The following is an 18,386-nucleotide window of genomic DNA, read 5'->3' as shown; positions in this document are numbered from 1 at the left end:
TGGCTGCCACCACTGACAGGAGCAGGGAGCCACTCCGGTCAGGGATGGCAAGAGTCAGGCTGCTGCCCCTGACAGGAGCGGTTTTCCTGCTCCTGTCAGGGGTGGCAGTCACGTTGCGCATATATCAATGGTTTACTGTACTGCAGTAACCAGAAGCCAACCATAGCTGCCATTATGCATTGGAGCTCCCATCCTGACAAATGGGTTTAATATAGTGTGGAGGATACTGAAAATCCAATTCACCATATCTGAAGGCGGGGGTGATGTGGGAGATGCACGGAGGGTCACATGCACCTCCAGCATCCCCCGCTTTGCCTTCCTTCATCATCAGCACTGCTTCCTAGTTCACACTGCTCTCAGGCAAGGGAGGGGCGTGACTGCCCCTGTACTCTCCAGAAGTAGCAAGTGGGGGTGGGTGCAAATATAAATATCTAGGTATCTTTGGTCCCTCTATAAAGAGTGTTGGCTTGGCTCATGCCTGAAGGAAGATCTTACAAGAGACTATGTGAGAATGTAAAAAGAATAGAAAAATAATTGCTTATTTTAATTATTATTTAACTCCTGCTTGCCCCACACCTATCATCTTAACTAGTCTTCGCTCTTCTGGGCCCGTCATTCTGCAAGTATGATAGAACAGATCTCTTTATCATCCAGCAAGCACCATTTCTTCCTTCCATTACTCTTCCTGACCCCTCATTATTCATATCCTTTTTAACCTATATTGTCCTTTTGTGTGTTGTTGACTAACTTTGACTGTAAACTCTGTGAGGCAGAGAACATCACTGAACCTATCTTTGTAAAGCAGCATGTGCATTTATAATACAGTGACAGATTTAACTTATTTGCTTAGTGTTTTTAGGACCAGTCTTGAACCTCAGCTTCACATCCCAGCTCAATGTTAGCCTGTATTTCTTGGTTCTGCATCTCATGCCATTGTTAGCCCTAGTTTCAGGCATTCATCATACACCCAGGGACATTGCTAGTCTCTGTGCCTTAGCACTGCACCTGAGGGCTCTGTTAGGTACTATGATGCAACACCCCATCCAGGGGCACTAATAGCCTGTATACTTTGTAATGCTTTATGGGAGAATCCTGGTCTGTGAGGAATCATATTACCACCTCCCCTTAGCATGTTTGTGCCTGCTGGGGTCAGTTTCTCATTTCCACCGGTTTATCCCACTGTCTCTTTACAGGATAGCAATAGACCAGTGGTTCCCAATCTGGAGTCCGTGGAACCCCCAATAATACAGGAACTCCGTGGAAAAAAATAAAAGATAAATGAAAATGATCACAGAAAATAAGTTTTAAATAAATTGCAAAGTTACAATCAATTACTATTTTAAAATTAAATATCTTCCAATAATATTATTAGTTGCTGTCTGAAAATCTATGTTGTGGTTTCCTTTTTCATTTAATGAAGTGTGAAGAGCAGCTAGAATTGGTGTGATTGGAGGTCTTCACTAGTGAAAAGGCTGGGGATCACTGCAACAGACAAACTCCAATTCCCTTCTCCTGCAGCCCCCCACTCCCCTCTTTGCCTCAAGCAACTCCATTGACTGTCCAACCAGTAGATACTCACTATATTCACAGATTCACTGCTCCCAAAGGAACAGTACATGCTAGCTTATCAGTCACACCTCCAATCACAGCTTCATTTAACATACAGTGCTCATATAAGTTGATAGTAAAAAGAAACATATGTTTATTCAACAAAGCAAAAAGATTCTATTAAGAGCCAGTAGAATAATTGGAAGCAGGTGGTTTCATATGAAATAAAATCATAACACCCATTCTAGAACACAAACTCGTTTAACTGGATACTTGTAGGTCTCATAGAACCATAGTCATCCAAAGGCCTTCTGGAATTTTACAGCCAGTCTTGGTTGTGATTTTTCCCTGCATGAGACAAGTCATACTGTTGGCTTGTCCCTTTGGTGGAAGATACTATATGTTTCCGTATATTACCTAATGTACCATACAAAGTCTTTGATTATAGTCATAAGCAGGACACACCCATGTGGATTTATTTCCTGTGGATTTTGCAACCTTACACCTGGTATCTGGCGTGTTATGAAAACTGATATGCTTTGCAGGATAGACAGTGCACAATACACAGATGACCAGGGAGCGACAGCTGGTTTAAGAACATAAATTTCAGTATAGCTATATAACTCCTTAAATATTATCTGTACATATATTTCACAGTCATTATGATGACCAGTGAGCTACTGACTTTCAGTAGAGACCTCCCACATCACCCTTTGGTGAAGTTGGTCTAAAGAAGTAGGTCTGTCCCACGAAAGCTCACCTAATAAACTATTTTGCTAGTCTTTAAAGTGCTACTTGACTGCTTTTTGTTTTGATAGTCTATAGAGTAGCACAACTTCCTCTCTGTTACTTTGGTGAAGTGTTATTAAGGCTACTATTTAATTATTATTATTATTAAGGCTATTAATTAGTCATAGAAGTCACAGATTCTGTGACGTTACCTGACCTCTACAACTTTTGCTTCAGCTGTCAGCAGCTGAAGCCAGGGCAGGAGGTGGTACTATGAACTCCTGTCCTGCTGCAACTTGGGCTGGATGGCTGGAACCAGGACCCTCCAGCCCCCGGCCTGTGGCTCACAGGGGCCTGCAGTCGGGCTTGGCTCCTATACTCCACAGATGCAGCCAGCTTCAGAGTAGGGGCTATGCAAATGCCCCTGACCCCCGAGGCTGTTCTTACGCTGCTGTGCTCCAACCTAGCAGCTATTGCTGGCGTCTGCAGTGGGGAGGGGGCGCCACCTGCCCCTCTCATGCTGTCCCACTGCCATAACCTGCCCCAGCTGTGGCTGGAGTTTAGCAGTGGCTGCAGGTGGGGGGCCTTCACAACGTTCCCTCTTTTTTCATCCATGTGCAGAATAAATTTTATGTGCACCAAGGCATGTGAGGATGTGCAACACTAATAGAAACACATGCTGCAGGCTGTGGGTGCTCTGCTAAACAGCTGGGGGGCGCATGAATCTTTCCAGCCTCACTGCCCAAGTGTTTAGCTTAGGGGGCACACTGACCCTAGAACCCGACTCAGAGCTGTGCCCCTTCCAGAGCTGGGGCATTGGTTGGGGGCGCTGCAGTGCAAGCTGCGCTACAGCCAGGGCAATGCAGCCCAGCCCCGAGCGCTTCCCTGACGATTATGCCCACCTCCCACCCAGGAGATCCCCGTGAACCTCCCCGTGCCATCCGCCGCCGACAGCCAGAAGCTCCTGGGGCACCTGCCTTGCCTTGGCACCAAGGCGCTGTTAGCTCCGGCTGTGGCCCCACACCCACAGCGGCCCATGTTTTGAGCCTGGCACCTGCCCCCAAGGGTGCTGCTAGCTCCGCACCCGGTACTGCAGGCCTGTGTTTCCGGGCTGATCCCGCACCCGGGAGCCCCTCTGCGGGCTCGCGTCTCCGCCCCGCTCTCGCACCCGCGCGGCTACTGGCCCGTGTCCGCCAGCGGGCAGCTCCTGCTCCCTCCCCCTCCTGCCGCAGCTCGCCCAGCCCCCGCCTCCGCCGCCGCCATGTTGTCGGGCTGAAGCCGCCGCAGGAGGCAGAGGGAGGGAACCAGAGGCGAGCCGAGCCGAGCAACAGGTACTGCGCTGCGCGGCCGGGGCTTGAGCCTGGGGGGGCCGAGGGAGCCGAGCCGGCTGGGCGGGCAGGCGGGGTCTGTGAGGAGACTGGGGCAGCCTTGGCGGGGGCCTGAGGCGGCAAGGTCCGGGGACGGGGGCGTGACTCTGTTAGGGGCTTGGGGAGGGCCCTGGGGGCCCCCAGCAGGGAGCAGATGGGGTTGCCCTTGGTTGGGGTGGGCGGCCCGGGGGGGGGGGCAGGTAGGAGGGGACGTCGGTTGGGGGAGCCCAGAGAGGGAGCAGGCGGAGGCGGGGGAGGTTGGTTGGGGGCAGACCAGGAAGGGAGCAGGTGGGGGGGGCGCTGGCTGGGGGGAGCAGGTAAAAGTGCCCTTGGCTGCACAGGGCGGGAGGAGGGAGGAGATGTGACTTGACCTTGCTGAGGGGGGGCAAGCGGGAAGCAGGTAGGGGGTGGTTACGATTGGGGTAGGAGCAGCTAAGGGTGTACCGTCCGTTGGGGGGCGTTCTGAGGAGGGAGCAAGTACAGGGCCCTTGGTTGAAGGGCTGGGCAGGAGCTCAAGGAAGCAGTTTGGGGGCTGTTGTGAGCAGTAACCTGTGGGGAATGGCTTGGGCAATGCACGACTGGAATTTGAAGTGTTCTTGTTTGTAGGTGCTTGTGAGAGATTTAAAGGGCTGGTGGCTGCTGGAGAATGTGATCCAGCTCACTGGTCCTGTGTCTAGTTCTCTGTTTCGTTTGTCGTCTTAAACCCCTTGTCGGGCTAAACAAAACAGCAGTTAATGTACCACTTTAGAGACTAACACAATGATTTACTCAGTGATCCAATTAGCCGATCACTGAATAAGTCACTTTGTTATTCTTCAGAGTGCTACATGACTGCTGTTTTGTTTCCTTAGAATACAGGGCAACAAGGCTACCTCTGTTACTATTTATAGGATTGGGGAGGGAGACGGAGAGATCCCTCCACCCCACAATTCTCTGAACTTTTCTCTGGGGGATGGGACTGTGATTAGATCTTCTCCAGTGTAAGCACCTCCTGCAGAGTATAGTAGAGGAGATAATCTCTGATTTTGTTGATTTTATTTAGCTCGTTTCACGGTGTGCAGCTGGGTGCTGCACAAAAGTTTAAAACCACAGTAACTGAAACAACTTTGGCAACAGAATGGGTAGGGAAGGGGAAATGCTTCAGGTTTGTGGCTTTTGTTAGGCTGAACGGATATTTCTTTTATAGTAAACATTTTTCTTTTCTAAAAAATTATGAAGTCCTTACCTCTGTTATAAAAAGTGTTATTTTAAGGGCTTGTGGGGTTTTTTTTTTTAAGGGCTTGTGGGGTTTTTTTGGTAACAAAGCTACTGGGACAATGCAGTATTTTACCCTCTGTCCTCCTTGAACAGTGTTGGGTTCAATTTCTGTGGGGTTTCCACTTACATTTTAAAGACTGTCAGAAACAAGCTAGGATTGTTTAACAATCTCCCCCACACATGTTCTCTCTGATTTGGAAGATGGAGGAGTAAAATTGTTAATGCTAGAGTACTTCAATATGTTTCTATGGGAACTAATTTTTTTTCCCTAGGAGCTGGTTTCATAATTTCAGTGGTAAAATGTGGCTGGTAAACCCTATAATCTGTGTATATGTGTGGTAGTCGGTAAAGAAATGAACATGGTAGTGCTGATTAACATTAAAGACATTAAGCACTAACAATTGGTTCAGAACTCTTTAAGAAACAAAATATAAAACATCTGTGCCTGGAGAGTTTATAATCTGTAAGAAGATAACACACTGGAAAGGTTAGGTTGACGTATTACACTGGGCATCTCAAAGAATGGAATAACAAAGATTATTATAGTTAATGACTTGCTTCTTAGGCTATTCTGAAAACCCGTAGTCTGAAAAATTAAGAGCTAATGAAAACTAACTTCCACGGTTAGTGCCTGAGTAAATAATATCCCCACCTGTCCATTTTTGGCACTAGAATTTTCTCTCAAAAATAAAATGTGGCTGCCATCTAGGGGGATCTACTTGTATTCTTTAGGCATTAATATAATTTGATTACTAAATTTATAACCTGTAATTTGCCAGTAGTGTGTGGCATCAGACCCTGGCAGCAAAATTTGAAAGTAGATTTTACCTTTGATAATACATAACACTTCATCTAAAAAGTGCTTTTACAAACATTAACTATTCAGTCTTCCTGAAACCTAGGTTAAGCCAGTAAGCATTGTCACTCTCATTTTACAGAGGAGGAGATTGAGGCACGAAGAATAATTTAGCTAAGTTTATGTAGGGAGTCAGTGATAGAGCTTGGATTGAAACTTGGGATTCCTTGGCTCTTTTTTTCTGATTTCAGAACACTAGTTCATGCTTGCTTTCTAGAAATTTTTGAGTGACTGCTGCCCTAAAAAGAAATTAGACTCCAAGACTGCATCCACACATGCAATATTTGGACCCTTGATTCTTCACTTGATTCTTCACTTCACTTGATTCTTCACTGGTGCTGCTGTGATATTTATATTAATTGTCAGCTGGCATTAGTTGAACAAGTGACAAACTGAGACTTCCATTTTTCTCCTAAATTCTGATAATTTTGTTTCTCTCCTCTTGGACACTGTTTACTGGTTAGTCCATGTGACTGACACAGAGGCTACGTCTACACTGGCAGTTGAATGACAAAGCTTTTGTTGTTTAGAGATGCAGAACATCCCACCCCTGTAAGACAAAAGTTTTGCCAAGGCAAATGCCAGTGTGACTAGCATGTTGTGGTCTGGAGTGCTCCTGCCTTGTAAACTCTCTCAGAGAGTGAGTATGTTCTTTGTTTTGTATCTGTACAGTGTCGAGAACAAAGGGGTCTTCATGCTTTCTTAGTGTTCCTAGATGCTGTAATACAAATAAATAATAGGCTCTAGTGAGAACAAAAATGAAAACTACTATAGGTAGGGTTAATGCATGTACATCAATGTTGAATCTAATCTACTCCTCTAGAGGCATGCATCAGTGATGAATTCTCAGAACCCAGTATTTTTCTTCATTAATGTTGGTAAGGTCAAATAAACCAAAGTAGAAGAGAGCTGTTAATGATTTTTGAACATTGTGAGTAAAAAACGGCTTTTGTGAGTTTGGGATGTTACCCTAACAGAGACAATGCAAATACCTAGTTAAGTTTTCAAATACAGGTTGAACTTCTCTTTGCATCTGTCGAAGCGGATCTTTGCCCACAAAAGCTTATGCTCCAAAATATCTGTTAATCTATAGGATTCCACAGGACTTCTCATTGTTTTTCCGATACAAACTAACATGGCTATCCCTCTGATACGTGTCTTGTCCGGCACCCTTCAGACCTGAGCAGTGCTGAAGGAGAGAATTTGCAGTACGGGAGGTCAATATTGTCTAGCACATTACCAACACTTCCACTGCTTAGTGGGCTATTTGAAGTCATTTGTGGACAGTTTCAGCTAAGTAAAGCACAACACTGAGAGCCAGGACTGGTGGATGTAAACAAACTTCATGGGACCCTGGGAAACTTGGCCACACTCATGACAAGTGGCCATCCTGCTAAATAAAATCATGCCTGATTATGGTGGTTGCGAGACAAGACTTCTGGATTAGAGAAGTTCAACCTGTAGTATTTATTGATATTTCCACCATATTACTTTTATGTGAACTTTTAAGTTCATTTTCATAGTCGGATAATGTTATGCACTGAATATGAAGTTCTTGAACTGTTTGCCATAATAACTTTTACTCAGCTATTTGTAGACGTAGCCTTAATGGACTAACAATAAAACAAAATAAAAAAGACCCTGGCCTCCCTAGCAATAAGATATCACATCCACATCACAAAAATAAGTATTTTAGCATGCATAGAAATTTAAGAGATCGGTCCTCTGAGAGCTGAAATTGGGAGACAAATTCAGGGCCAAGGAATCTTCATATAACACACACAGTAAATATCCCCTTTTTCATGCACACCTTTGAGACTCTAGCTCTGAGTTGGGCAACCAAGAATAGTGAATGGGCGACGTGAGTGGTTCTCCTTTGCTCAGTGGGCCACATGATTGGTAGTGGTGGGCAGGCAACCCGTGGGGGTTCCACCTGCTCCCACCTATCCTCTGTCAGATAATTTTCCCTCTGCCTCTCGTGCACTGTGGCACTTCATCCCTGCACTTTCTTCTCCTCCTCCCTCCCAGCAATCTGAGTGCCATGAATCTGCTGATTTGTGGTCCGTCCCCACTCTTCTCCCTCCCTCCCTCACAGAATTTGAAGAGCCACAAACAGCTGATTTGCAACATTCCAGCTCTGGGTGGGAGGAGTAGGAGTGGGAACGGAGTGCGAATCAGCGGATTCATGGTGCTCCGATAGTTCTGGGAGGCAGGGGCAGAAGTAGGAAGTGTGCACTCCAGTGTCTCAATGTGCAAGAGAAGCATGGGAGAGGGGAAAAATGGGTGCATGGGCTGCAAGTGGAACTCCAGTTGGCTGCATTGGGCTGCAGGTTGCCCACTGCTGCTTTAGCTAGAGTTGCTCCACTAACTGTAACATTATCTATTGATTGTCTTACTAGAAATACGTAGAGGATTTAGTAAAAATTAATGAAGAACTGTAACAAACTGTAAACATACCAACAGAATTTTGACTGGTATCACAACATCAGTAAAAGCATAACGTTTTATTTGTTGGTACTGCAATTAGGAATAGGTTATGGAATCTCCTCCTCTAATGGAAGTGTTTGTGCTGTATTGCAGGATTCCGCCTTCAGATTTTTTTTATTTTCAGACACTTTTTGTGAGTATTTCTTCTGCTTGAAGGTGTGTGTTTTTTATGGGGGGGATTATTGACAAATACAAAGGTTTGTTTTCCATTGTCTAAAATATTGCTAATTTGTTACCCATGAATTGTTATAGTGACTGACACTGATAAAGTAAAACAGCAGTCATGTAGCACTTGAAAGACTAACAAAATGATTTATTATTTGTTAGTCTTTAAAGTGCTGCATGACTACTTTTTTGTTCTGTTAGAATACAGACAAACATGACTGCCTCTCTGTTACTGATAAAGTATTAAAGTTAAATAACAACAGAGAGCTAGCTATGTTAGTCTGTATTCCAACAAACCAAAGCAGCAGAAATGTAGCACTTTAAAGACTAACAAAATGATTTATTCAGTGATGAGCTTTTATGGGACAGACCCACTTCATCAGATCAATTTCATTTCCAGTACAGACTGACATTTGTAAGTACACAGGATCAAAAAAAAATTGCAATAAAAACTGACAAATCAAATAGGATTGAAGGAAGTGGGTGAGAGGTGGGGAGATGATAATGGTCCCATCTGAGATCATTACGAGCATCAAAGGAAGGGAAGCAGTCCTTGTAATGCATGAGGTAGTTGATCTCTCTGTTCGTAGCATGTGTTGATGTGTCAAATTTGAATATGTACTCTAACTCTGAAATCTCTCGCTCTAATCTGTTGTTAAACTCTCTGTGTTCCAGGATACAAATTCTCAAGTCTTTAACAGAATGGCCCACTCCACTGAAGTGTTCACTGACCAGCTTATGTGTTTTGAGTTTCTTGATGTCTTCTCTATGTCCATTTATTTTCTGGTGAAGGTTTTGCCCAGTCTGTCCAATGTACATAGTATCAGGACATTATTTGCACATAATAGCATATATAATGTTGCCAGAAGTGTGCAAAATGTGCCTTTGATCTTGTAACTAACATGGTTAGGTCCAGTGATGGTATCCCCAGAATAAATACATGGACAAAGTTGGCAGCGGGGTTTGTTGCATGGAACAGTTCCAGTGTTGGTATTACTGTGGTGTAGCCTGTGATTGCTGGTGAGAATCTTTCTCAGATTAGGAGGTTGCCTATAGGAAAGGACAGGCCTGTCACCTAGAGCCTTCTGGAGTGTAGCTTCCTGATATAGAATAGATTGTAGATTTTTAGTGATGCATGGCAGGGGTTTGAGTTGGGGGGTGGGGGGGCTATAGATATTTGTCCGGCCCAGTCAGTTTTTCTTTTTTCTTTATTTTTTTACTTCTCCCAATGGGTAATTCAGTTTTATAAATGCTTAGTAGAGGTCTTGTAGTTTTCGGTCTCTGTCAGTAGAGTGAGAGCAGATGTGATTGTATCGAGGGGCTTGACTGTAAACGATGGATCATATGGTATGAGCTGGATGGAAGCTGGAGGCGTGTAGGTAAGCATAGCAGTCAGTGGGTTTCTGGTAGAGGTAGAGGGTGGTGTCGATGTGGCCCTAAGTGATTTGTACTGTGGTATTTAGGAAGTGTATTTCTCATGTGGAATAGTCAAGGCTGAGATTGATGGTAGGATGCAGGTTGTTAAAATCTCTGTGGAATCCATCCAGAGTCTCTTTACTGTGGGTCCAAATGATAAATATGTCATCAATGTAGCGTAAATAAAGTAGGGCTAACGGGGACGAGAGCTAAGGAATCGTTGTTCTAAATTGACCATAAAAACGTTAGCATACTGTGGGGCCATGCCAGTGCCCACAGCATTGCCGCTAATCTGGCAGTATAAATTGTCCCCAAATTGGAAATAGTTGTGGATGAGAACAAAGTTACATAGGTCAGCCACCAGATTAGCTGTGGTAACATCAGGGATGGTATTACTGATAGCTTGTAATCCATCTTCATGTGGAGTATTGGTGTAGAGGCTCTCTACATCCATGGTGGCAAGGATGGAATTGTCAAGAAGGTTTCCACGGTTTTGTAATTTCCTCAAGAAGTCAGTGGTATCTTGGAGATAGCTAGGAGTGCTGATGGTGTAGGGTTTGAGGAGGGAGTCTGCGTAGCTGAATAGTTCACTAGTATGGGTGCCAGTACCTGAAATGATAGGGCATCCTGGGTTTCCGGGTTTGTGGATTTTAGGCAGTAAATAGAATAATCCAGGTCAGGGCTCAGGTGGTATGTCTGAGTGCATTTGGTCTCGAGTAGAGTCAGGGAGTTCTTTAAGTGGATGGTGTAGTTTCTTTTGGAATTCCAAAGTGGAATCTGAGGAAAGAGGTCTGTAAAATGTGGTGTTGGATAGTTGTCTAGCTGCCTCCTGTTCATAGTCTGACTTATTCATGATGACAATAGCATATAATTGTAATTATCTCAGACAGGACATTTAACATCCCCTCATCTCTGACCCCCTTCCTTCGATCCTATTTCATTTGTTGGTTTCTATTGCAATTTTTTTTGTCCTCTCTATAAATGTCAGTCTGAATTGGAAATTAAATTGATCTGATGAAGTAGGTCTGTCCCACGAAAGCTCATCAACAAATAAATCATTTTTTTAGTCTCTAAAGTGCTACATTTCTGCTGCTTTGGTTTATTGCAGTTAAAGTTCTGTAGAAAGATCAGTTAAGAGGCATGAGCTTATGTTTGCTGCCAGCGTCTTCTAAATCAGATGCCTTAGCATACAGTATTTAGGTACTTAAGTAGGTGCCTACACTCTGAATTAGCCCATTTGATTTAGGTACCTGTTTTTCAAAATCTTGATATATATGCTTTCTGTTTACAGTAGAGTCTCAACATTCATGAGGGTTCCGTGTTGAGAACCTCGCAAATGTTGAATTCCTTGAATATGGCTCTCGCCTGGAGTCCAGCTACCAGTCCTCCTGCCCAGGGTCCTGGGGGAAGCAGCCACTTGGCCACTCGTGAATAATTGAATTCACCAACGTTAAGTTTGCAAATCTTGAGACCCTACTTTATATGTACAACACTGTGATATGAAATGTGGAACTCAAATGTAATCCTGCTTTGTAGTGATATTACCTGTTAGTCTTGCTCTTTTTGTTTCTTTTGCACATAAGGCTTTCTGGATAATTACATGTGTATAACACGTGTAATTACATATTTGCAAGGAACACAGCACCTGGCAGCCGTGTGGTGAGAGGGGATGGTGGGGAAGGGTTCGATTACAGCCGCATGGACAGCTGCTTCGGGGGGGATCCTTGTAACGTAAAAAGAAATGCTATGCGTAAAGGCACATGGAGGGGAGAAGCCCTGCAGCCCGCATTGGGGTAAGCAACGGAGCGCCCACTAGCTGCTCCAGGGAAATGTAAAAGGACAGGAAGCATAGGAAACAAATCTGATGCAAATTCCCATGCTTCTGTAGGTTTCCAAGGAAGACATCTTCCTAAAACTAACGGATCTGGACAAATAAATACTCATTCTGTGCGACCACAAGCCTGGAAAATTTGCAGAAGTGCTGTGTGGTGCCATGACCCAGACTGCTATCTAGTTGCCTGGTGTGGCAAGGTGTGCTACCATGGAAGCCGCAAGAAGTCAGGACTGCCCAGGAACCTCATGCAAAAAAATAAGAGTGCCTGGATGAAGCCTTGAAGTAGATATAAGAAAGGAGGAGAACTCCATCCCAAGAAGCATTAACATGCTGTTTTAAGAGGCACAGATCCATTTTTTCATTATGGGTGCCCTTTACATTTGCAGGCCTGGGTGATGATGAATTTGTATTCAAATTCTAATTCAGTCAGAAATTCACGGGTTTCTTGTGACCTTCTTCCTGTGCATCTGGATGGAGAGCAGTGGAGAGGGAAGCAGCCATACATAGCGGTTCACAACGTAGCTTTGTGGGATACATACAGGACACTTCTGGAGGCTAATAAATTTGAATTAAAGGCATGGCACTTCCACACTAGCCTTTATTTGAAATTTTAAGTTCGAAATTGATGCTATACCCATCCCGTAATATCAACATTTTGTTATCGATATTTGGGCTCATTGATTTGAGCTAACAGTATTTACAGCGAAGACAGCGACATTTTAATAGTGAGCTAACTTCTTTAAATTCGACTTTATCCTGTAATGTAGACTCAGCCTTTTAGTCTTAGACCTGGGGAAACTCAGAAAAGTTTAAAGCAATTCAACTGGAAGTGAGAAGTCAGTAACTATAAATTAAAGTGTGGTTAAACCCCAATATGGATGCTCTTCTTCAGGAGTAAAGTGCCCTTAAATTTCTGTAATCTAATCCTGCTCCTTTCTTCTTTTTCAGGAGAGTACCTCCTAATGTTAATTTTTGCTGGTGTAGTGTAACTATGCCTGCACTGGGGGCTTTTGCTGGTAGAGCTACGTTGGTCAGGTCACGTGTGTGACTGGATGTAGCTTTGCTGGCAGAAGTATGTTGTGTAGACATGAGTTTAATAATAGCAGCATTCTTTGAGATTATTTTATCCTTGAATTAGCCATACTTACTCTCAGGTTTTATCCTTGTTAAAAAAAATAACTGTAACATTTTTGTTCTTTGAACTCTGTGGCTGTGCAGGGCTTCCTTTCTTGTGGGGAGAGAGAGAGTTCTTTCTCACAGTTGTAACCTAGGGGTCAGCAACCTTTCTGAGGCAGCATGCCCAAATTTTACCTTTTGACCTCTTTGTACAGTCCAAGTGCTGGTGATACTTTTTAAAGTCACCATTAGTCCTCCTTACCACGCTGTCATTAATAAATAAATGAAGATGCAGAGCTTTACTGTTTAGGTGGTGGTTGGTAGCGTTATCTGGTCTTTTCTTAATCCACAGGATGCATGGTTTTGAGCAAGTTTCCAGTTGCATGGGGAAGGAGAGGTTGGGTTGAGTTCCTGCCTTGCGTGCCAGTTAAAATTGGCTCACATGTTGCCATTGGCGCACACACAGGGGTTTGCTGACCCCTGTTTTAGCCCATATCCTCTCTTGCATCCTCATTATGAGCCGTATTGAGCACTGGAGTGAGGAACTGGGGCTTGCTGAGTGACTTACGTACTCATCTTCTCTCCCTACTCCTTTCGCACTGTTTCACCTCCCCACATGCACTCAGTTTTTTTTCTTGGTTCCCTCTTCTTTCTCCTATCATCAGTCCTCAGATTTTTCTCTTTCTTGATCTTGTAGGATTTCTACAGTCCTCCATAATCGGAGAACAGTAGTACTGCGGTGTGATACTTCAGGGATGATGAAAGTTTCTAATTCCAGTCCATAAATTATATTTAAAAAAAAATCTTTCCTTGAAAATCCTCAGTGATTTAAATCTACCTCACTCATAAAGGAAGAAGAGTTGTGCATATTTAGCTTCATGCATAGTTGTAGCCATGTTGGTCTAAGAGACCAGCTTCTATTGGTTGAAGAGACAAGCTTTTGAAATTATACAGAACTCCCCTTGAAGGACGCAGTAAAATGTATTCACCCAACTTGTCTCTCATACGGTTTGTTTGACATTCTGAAAAAATGTACTACTTCTGAAAACCTGTGAACCAGAAAAGCATAAAATAGTGGAGCGGAAGGCATAAAATATATCTCTGATTAAGTAGCAAATACCTATGATTGTACAATTCTAAATGTGTAGACAGGGAATAGAATCTAGTCTGAAATAAGACATAGTGGCTGTGTCTACACTAGCTCCCTACTTTGAAGTAAGGAGCTACTTAATTTGGTGAGTAAGGAGCTCACTCACTTTGGTAAGTAAGGTGTCGGGAGATTAATGAAGTGCTGCACTGCATATGCAGCACTTCGTTAAGCTAATTCTCCCCCACAGATTTTGAGGAGTAAAGAGACTTTGAAGTTGCCCGGGCACTTTAAAGTACTGGCGGGTTAGCCGCAGCTACATGCGAGCCAGCACTTTGAAGTTGCCGCAGGGGAGCACTTCATTAATAATCTCCCGACAGCTTACTTACCATGCTCCTTTCTAGACAAGCCCAGTGCCTCCAATGGCTCTATTTCAAAATAGGCTCTTTTAGGAGTGGAGTGTCTGAATGCAGAACTTCCAGAATAGTTATCAGCCTGCTTACAAATGAACTGGTGTGATCTAACTGCATTCCTGCTTAATTGCAGGTTTTTCCAGTTTTTTTCTGTAAATATTTGCATGAGTGATTCAAACAAATTAAATATTAAAAAAGCACACACTGTATAAGTTTCACATAGAATAAAAACAAGTAAAATATTTTGAGTGAAGAAAGTACTTTTTTCTTCTATTCTAATTCTAGCACTTTTCTTACCCCCTTCTCTCCTTCAGTCTCCTTTTCATTTCCTCACTTCCAAGCTTCAGTAGTGTTGGGAAAGGGTGGAGAAAGTGCAGTTGGGTAGGTCAGGCAGGGAAAACAGAATTGCTACTGTAAACATTACGGCGACTTCTACATTAGAAGCATCTGTCTACAGAAGTTACTGTCAGAAGAGATGCTCCGACAAAACTTCTGTTGATATAGCTTATCTACATGTAAAAGTGGATCGATCTTTTGATTCACTTTGTTGACAGAAGGGCCTTCCAGAGCATCTATACGGCTTTTTCGTTGACAGTTTCTGTCAACAAAATGTGCTGTGTGTAGATGCTCCCTGAGTTTTGTTGACAAAAATCCAGTTTTGTCTACAAAACTCACTAGTATAGTTGAGGCTGTGATTGGTCATATGATTTGTTTACAAGAATGTGTTAGTTCTGTTGTTTAAACCTTCTGACTTCCAACTTTTCTTGTTTTCATTATGCGTGGCGTCTTCCGTTACGTACATAACCCTAATTAGAGGGTGACTGATCTGGATTTCAGTTGTTGTAAACTTCTTTGATTTGATGTCAGCCGTCACCCTGTACTGGTGTGAGATAATTGATGACTTTTTGTAAAGACTTCTTCACAAGCTCCGTATTTTATACAATGTGCTTGGAAAATCTTAACAGTTAACAACTATAACTGCTTCTTCCAAAAGTCTGAAATCAAATATACCTTTGTGTAGAATATTTCTGTTGTGAAGGTCATTTGCTACTCTGTGTTCATTGTAACCTGCTTGTGACTTGATTATAATCTCTTCTGATTAACGATTCTTTTCTTTGTTTGGTGTACTTTATTACGCAGCAGGCAGCATGCAAACCCCACATTCCAGCGGGTGCATGTGCAAGTATATGAATGTGCATGGCCTTGGCAGCTGGCTGCTTTGAATGGCGTATGGGGCAACAGCAGGCAGGGAGGCTACCTGAGCGTTCTTCTGGGTTGTTTGTCAGGAGCTACCTACTACAGTAAGCAACTTCCAGTCAGAGCCTGCACCTGGCACCCTACCCTCTCCCTCCCTCCCTCCCCCAGCTGCAGGTCACAACCCAAATTCTCTCTGCATCCCTTGCTGGACAGTGCCCCAGATCACAACGCAAGCCCTTCTGAACCCCTCCTGTCCCTGGTAACAATTCTCTTCCAGACCCTACACCCCGTCCTGTACCCATCCCCCAGGGCAGACTCCTCTCTTGTATCCAGACCCCCTCCCAGAGCCTGTATCCCCTCCTGCATTCCAATTTCTTGCTCCATCTTATAATCTGTTCCTTTGCCCAAACTCCGTCCGAGACTGCATGCATCTTTCTGCACCCCAGCCCCCTACCCCAAGCTCCATTCTGCCCCCAGCCTCAATCCCAGACTCCAAACCTCCTCCATTAATTAATTAGAAGAGTGCAGCATTTCACCATTTACTGAATTCTTGGAGTGCCCCCCAATCAAAAATTATTGCCGACCTCTTCTTTCTCCTCTAAGTTTTTAACCTGGCAGTTGAAATCAGGAAAGGTGCTAGAGCTGTCAGTACCTTGACTTCTGTGTATGGAGGCTGGAGTTAGAGCATTCCCCAAGAGGACACTCTTGTTTGGAAATTACTTTTGTTTTCTCCGTGCCCGTGTCCTCTCCAACAAAGCCTGAGATTGTTAGACTTAAGCAGCATTTCTAAGACCTAGTTGTTTGTTTAGGCTATTTTCTCGGGTTCTTCCAGGGATTTATTTTGTGGCTTGATGTTCTCAAAACCCCATGGTTAAAAATCAAGCCAAAAAGGTTTTTGATAGTATTTGGCAAGTGGGCTGTCAGAGATTCTCCCCCCGCCCCCGTTTTAAAAATAAAAAGTGCTCTGTGAAGCAGAGAACAAAATGAATAGTTTGAGAATATGGGTTTAACCAGTTAAAATTTTATATTGCAGGCCTGAATTAAGATACATGCAGATGGGAGTGGGCAAACTTTCTGGCCTACAAGCCACATTGGGGTTGTGAAATTGTATGGAAACCTGGGTAGAAAAGGCTAGGGGAGGCTGTGCTTCCTCAAACAACCAGGCATGGCTCAGCCCCTGCACCCTATCCCACACCCCTTCCTGATCATCCTCTGCAGATCTATGTCTCCTATTCATACCCCACCCCTGCTTTGCATCTCTTTTTGGCATACTTCATTACACAGCAGGCAGTATTCAAAACCCCCCATTCCAATGGGTGCATGCGCAGGTATATAAATGTGTGTGTGGCCTCAGCAGCTGGCCGTTTTAAGCGACATGTGGGTCCATGGCAGTCAGGGAGGATGCCTGAGGCAGCCCACTGGCACCCCTTGCCCCCTATCCAACAACTCCTCTCATCACACCTCCCCTACCTGTGGCAGCAGAGCTGGCTGCACCACCCAGTGTCTCAGTACTGGTAAGTGTGGTGAGCTGAGGCTGTGGGTATGGGGAAAGGGAAGAGAGACAAAAGGGGAGGGGCCTTAGCAGGAGCTCTAGACTAGAACAGAAGGGTCCCACAGAGTGGGTGTGACCTGTGGGCTGTAGTTTGGCCTACTCTGATAAAAAGTTATCCTTGTGTCCATGCAGAGCCCTACTGTCTTTTATCCCTTTGATTTCAGATGGGTTCTTCACACACTTCTCATTTCAAGCCATCTCAGCCTAGAGTTCTTTCCTAGCCATTTGTGAAAGAGCAGGGTTTTTTTTTTAAATAGAACTTCATGTTCTATACATGCTTAAGAACATTAGAAATGTTCAGCTGGAAAGTTATAAATAGGGAACAATTGTCCTTTGTTACATTTAGGACATAGGAACACACATTTGAAGCAAACTAAAAATATACAAATTCATTTTAATTTTCTCATCCTATTGGAAAAAAAAGTCAGCTTGTCTTTTGTCTTCCTCTAGTCTTCTTTCCACTGATCCCTGTTAGCCCACTTGATAGATCAATAGATTCATGACCCATTCAGTTTTTAATAAAAAAACAAGAATATAAAGTGCCACTTTTTTATACTACTGCGTAGTTATATAACAACTACGTCTGTTGTGCAATTCAATCCTCACTAGGTAGTTATGCAAGTAGTATATGATGAGTTAACTTTAGATTAAAAAAGGGATGGGGGACTTTTTTTTGGGTTGGGGGTCACTGACCCACAGAAAAACCAACCCCCCCCCGAATTAAAACCAAACCTCTCCAAACCTCAAAAGCAGAAATAAGAAACATTCACTTTACTACACTAAAGCTCCACCTCAGAGCTTGGGTGACTGGGGCAAGTAGAGTTTGTGGGACCTGCCTAAGCTCTGAGGAACATCTAATATGAGGGCTTCAGTCCACAGGAGTGGGCTGGGGCAGGGATGTGAAGTAGGCAGGAAGCAGGGTTCGTGAGTAGGCTGGGGTGTGGGCAGGATATATGGTACAGGTGTGGAGTGAGAGTGAGGGTCCAGAGCCTGGCCTGGACATAGGGTTGAGGAGGAGGCTGGAGCTGTGGGGTTTAGGTGGGAGGGAAGGTGCAGAAGTGGATTGGGGCATGGGATGAAGGCGAGAGGGTGCGGGAGTTGGCTTGCAGTGTGGGAGTGGACTTTCTGGGGTCTGGGAAGGGGTGCAGAAGGGATTTGGGAGTAGGGGGTCTAGAAGGGAGGGGGAGCAGGAGCAAGAGATGGGTGGGAGTGGGCAAAGGATGGGAGAGTGGGCACTTAACTGGCATAGCTCAGGGTGGCTGGGAGATGAAGGCACATTGCTCTGTGTGGCTCTGCATGCTTCAGGAAAGTGCCCCTGCTGACACCACCCCTGTCGTTCTCATTGGCCACAATTTAGCCAGT

At 44.2% G+C, this 18,386-nt stretch overlaps 1 protein-coding gene across 2 annotated transcripts in view; it reads left to right on the top strand.

Moving 5' to 3' along the window:
* The first annotated feature begins 3,483 nt into the window (after positions 1 to 3,483).
* The window catches only part of ITSN2 (intersectin 2), a 129,725-nt gene continuing 114,822 nt past the window's right edge, over positions 3,484 to 18,386 (top strand). For both annotated transcript variants that reach the window (XM_074991341.1, XM_074991344.1), the window contains exon 1: positions 3,484 to 3,608. The gene's annotated coding sequence lies outside the window, so the exon portion shown is untranslated. The remainder of the gene's footprint in view (positions 3,609 to 18,386) is intronic.

The sequence above is a fragment of the Carettochelys insculpta genome, chromosome 3 (genome assembly GCF_033958435.1).
Source record: "Carettochelys insculpta isolate YL-2023 chromosome 3, ASM3395843v1, whole genome shotgun sequence".
NCBI lineage: Eukaryota > Metazoa > Chordata > Testudines > Carettochelyidae > Carettochelys > Carettochelys insculpta.
The sequence above is the reverse complement of the archived record's forward strand: the minus strand, read 5'-3'. Positions and strand labels throughout refer to the sequence as shown.